At 36.5% G+C, this 4194-nt stretch overlaps 1 protein-coding gene and 1 long non-coding RNA gene across 2 annotated transcripts in view; one reads left to right on the top strand and one right to left on the bottom strand.

Annotated features, from left to right (window-relative positions):
• Positions 1–4194, top strand: part of si:dkey-97m3.1 (fatty acyl-CoA reductase 1) — a 60553-nt gene that overhangs the window by 3067 nt on the left and 53292 nt on the right. The gene's annotated exons all lie outside the window — the stretch shown is intronic.
• LOC106514832 (uncharacterized) lies at positions 944–1425 on the bottom strand. Its single transcript, XR_001309934.1, has 2 exons — positions 1316–1425; positions 944–1130 (listed from the first exon to the last, which is right to left on the bottom strand). It is a non-coding gene; the product is annotated as an uncharacterized LOC106514832 (long non-coding RNA).

The following is a 4194-nucleotide window of genomic DNA, read 5'->3' as shown; positions in this document are numbered from 1 at the left end:
CCTCTAGTAATATATTTACTGAGAAAAATGGTGACATGTTCAATACTTATTTTACCCGCTGTATATATTCGCACAAGCACACTTGTGTCTTTTTTCGATACCGTAAATAAACGACCAAACCTCTGACATGGCTCTACTTCAGTTATTCCTGGCTACGCAGCGTCACTATCACTATGATGATCAAACAGATCAACCAAACATTTTGCCTCCCAAAACAGAAACACAAAGCTAAAAAATGGGAAATCAATATCGGACGTTAATATCGGCCTCGTTTTACATATCGGGCCGATACCGATGTCAATGCCGATATGTCGTGCATCCCTATTTTAGATGCACATATAAAAAGCACAGCTGACTTGGACTCTGTCTCTAGTCTAGTGTAACTAGTTTTTACCAAAATGAAATGCAAACCATAGATTAGTGCATGAATGGAAAAAACAAAGCTAAAGTATAAAAACATTAATTTTCTTGCAATTCTATTCAAAGCTTTAAGAAATGTCATTTTAAATAGGTCAGCTAATCCCCAGAGTCACTCTGTCTGTACAGAATTCTGTGGTAATTCATCTATTCAGGGTAAATGAGGAAAACGGAGCGTTTTGCTGGAGGCAATTAATTGAAAGTTTTGTTTTTTTTCCTTGTACAAAAACTTAGATTTGTTCAGACTTAAAAAGACTGTCAGACTGGATGGAAATATYGTGTTGTTGTGATATTACTGAAAGCTATTGGCATCCATTCATAGTGTCTCATTCTGACTGAGTCAGTGCATGCCAACAATACTGCAAAACTGCTAAAGGGGGAAAAAAAGCACAAGGTTTTAGTTTTTAGTTGTAAATGAACTCTCATGAAAACCGCAGTTTAATCTTTCATAACTGAGTTTCCAGTCTGGCAAGCCTCAATTCTTACCAGCTAAAGGACTCAAATAATTGAACAAACACTGAAAATCTTTCCATAGGTGTTTTAATAAAAAGAAAAGCCAAGATGCAAAGACAAAGTTGCATGCTGTTAAGCTGTAAACTTTGCCATTTTCTTCACAGCCTGGTTTAATGAAGTGTTAGGGCGTCTTTGCACCTTTTTGGTTGGCTGTTTCTCATGGGAGAAGCCTCGGTTTGAGTCAGCATTCGGTGTTAAAGCTGTGGATGGTGAGGATAAATGAGGGTAAGGAGATGGTAGAAACAGTTCCTGCTCCCCTACATCCTTTTTAAGTTTTGCTGTTTTTTCAGCACAATCTATTTCCTGTAAAGCTCACAACCATCCTATCCACTAACATTTGAACTTTTTCTTACTGAAACCTCAGACGTAATATACTTTGGCTCACCTTGCTTCACCCTCTCTCCATCTGTGGTTTCTGTGGGCCTCCATCCCAGTAATATCCCGAGGGGAAAGTTTGTGATGACATTGAACACCACATGAACATAAGCTCCCAGTTAACAGCATGTCACTGGAGGGAAATGTAAAGGATTTGGAGGCTTTTTTTTTCCAGCACTGCATCACAAAGTATTGATTTATTGGTTCCAGTCACCGCAACATACTCAAACTAAAGTAAACCACAAGAGTTGAACTACAGGTAGAGAACAGGAAGCTGGAGCTCCCTTAAAATATCCCATTTCCCCACATTTGTAACGCAGTTTTAATTACAACTAGAGAATTAGCTTTTCCTACAAAAATGCAGTGAGTGCTTAATACTGAAAGACTTTTTCTAAAAAAAAGGCTTAAACTAGCCTAAAATGGCTAAAAGGTAGCACAAAGAAACAGAAGGTGCATGTTTTCTGAATTAAGCAGGAAGAAGCTGAAATTAATAATTATGAAAAGTGAATTTAGCTAAAAAAAAGATCAAATYACATAAAAAGTAGCTAAAAATAAAAACAGCTGAAATGAGCAGAAAGCAGCCAAAAGAAGCATAAAGTTTAAAATAGCAGAAGCAGATAGAAGCAGAAAAACATTGAGATTAGAAGAGAAATAGCAGAAAATGTCAATGATAGCTTAAAAAAAGATAAATATTTCACAATTACTAAAAAAAATTGTCTACTCAAATCTGACTTTTATTTATGTTCTCAAATTGTTCTTGCTCTTCAGTGGCCGTGCGGATGTGGTGACTCTCATTAATTTATTGTTTAAGTGCTGGTTCTCCACAAACACGATACTATGGGGGAAAGAGATCACGATTACATATTTCCAAGAATGAGCTGAAAGAAACCACATCTTGCTGACGTATTCCCAGTAAGGTTTATTGGGTGTGGTGGAAATCCAACCCCACCTTCCTTCAGGGCATTTTAAGTGGTACAATATCTAGAAAGAATGTTGCTTGCCACACAGGTAGATCCACACTGAGTGGTAATTGTGTTTACACCTGTGTGAACATAGATTATTACAATAGCAGAAGCTGTTTTTGAAGTTACTCTTCAGAATAAGGCTACAAGAAGAAAAGGAAAAGATATTCTTGCTCCACTCAAATGTTTTTGTAAGTTGTGACTTATTTATTTATGAGCAGTACCAAGACTATGAAAGTATGTATGGAATGGAGATACGGAGTAAAGTTTTAGGTCTTGTCCATACATTTTTTTTCCAAAATGTTTTTAGTTTTTTAGCAACGTCTAGAAATATTTTTATCCACAAAGAAATACACAAAAGGATGATGATGAATAATATGATGGTTGTAATGCTGGCAAGAAAACACCAAAAACAGGAAACAAGGCGTGGAGCATACATGTCGCTTACATGTCAAGTATTAATTAGTAGTTTTTTTCTTTTACTTATCTATCTTTATTCTATTTCACCATCTTCTGTATAGAGCTGCAGTAATGTGCAAATTTCCCCACTGTACGATCAATAAAGTTTTTATCTTAATGAACTGTGGTTGCATGAAAAAAAGAGATGAATACGAGAGTGATCCTTGTTTTGACATGAAGATGAAGTGAACCACTTTCAACAACGGTTTAGGAAGTATTGACAGGAAGTCACCTCAGTCCAAATAAGCATTCATAACTGGAAATTTACTAGAGATTGTTGGCCTTAGATTATTTGGTGTATACTTTAAAGTTGTATAGTTAACCAAAGGTTTACTGTAGTTGTTTAACTGGCATCTGCCTAATCTAAGGATGCAATTGGTTATTATGTCTGTCACACTTGGTCGTAGGTTAGGTAGAAGATGGGACAATCGTCATTTTTACGAGGTTTCACACCAAAGCATTGCAGTTCCGCTTTTAGACCCTTAACTAAATGATATAAATGTGAAAAATAAGAACTTTAAACGTATGTCTAAAGATCTTGTGTGGACGTGAACTTTTTATTTTTTTATTTAATTTATTTAGCCTTTATTTTAACAGGCAAAACGTTAAGAATAACTTCTTATTTACAATGTCAGCTTGGGGACAACCTTGGGTGTTTTTAACTACTTTTGTCGTTTTAGTAAGGCACATTTACCTGAGCACAGTCTTCCTCATTTCACAGTTGAGCAACTTTTGTTTATTCAGTTTGTCAAATGGTTGTCCCTTCTTTCACTTTATAAGAAGAACAAGATTTTCCATCAGGGGTAGTTGAAATTGGTTGACTTTGACAGGCTGCTTGAGCTTGTTGTGTCAAAGAGTCACTCAGATGGTATTATAGAGGTAAACAAAACAGGCCTGTAGGGATTATATAGACTGGTGTTTGTCTGGAACATCATTAGAACTGCTGTCTGCAGCAGGGTGGCCTGAAGTGACTGGCTGAAACTTTTTGTTTGTAGGCTCACCCAGAATCCTATGAGGGGGCGAAATGACTGGCAAGCAAAACTATGCATACCACCGCCCACCCCCCGCAAAAAAAAAAAAAAATCTTGTTTCTGGATATAAATTTGTAGCATCATATCCATTTGCTCTTGTGAAACAGAAACAAGACAGGTAAGAGATTATCTTGAATGCATCCTCCACTGTTTTGATGAAGGCAGCCACTCCCTGGATGAGTTTTACTTTGTTACAGTAAGAATGCAGTCAATACAAATGTAATCAGCCTAGTTCCTCTTGTGCTTCAGCAGGTTGATTCTGTCATTTTGTTTCGTACTCAGAAGTTGTTTCCAGTTGGTAGAAGATGTGCTATTTATGGAAGTGTAAATCATTTCTGATGTCAACTTGATCATGATTCACCTCATAACAATTCATACGCACAATGGGCCTCATGCAAGAACATGTTTGTATTCTTATCCTAAATTTCTCTTACTTT

The sequence above is a fragment of the Austrofundulus limnaeus genome, unplaced genomic scaffold (assembly GCF_001266775.1).
Source record: "Austrofundulus limnaeus strain Quisiro unplaced genomic scaffold, Austrofundulus_limnaeus-1.0 Scaffold22, whole genome shotgun sequence".
Taxonomy (NCBI): Eukaryota; Metazoa; Chordata; class Actinopteri; order Cyprinodontiformes; family Rivulidae; genus Austrofundulus; species Austrofundulus limnaeus.
This window is presented reverse-complemented; position numbering and strand designations above follow the sequence as displayed.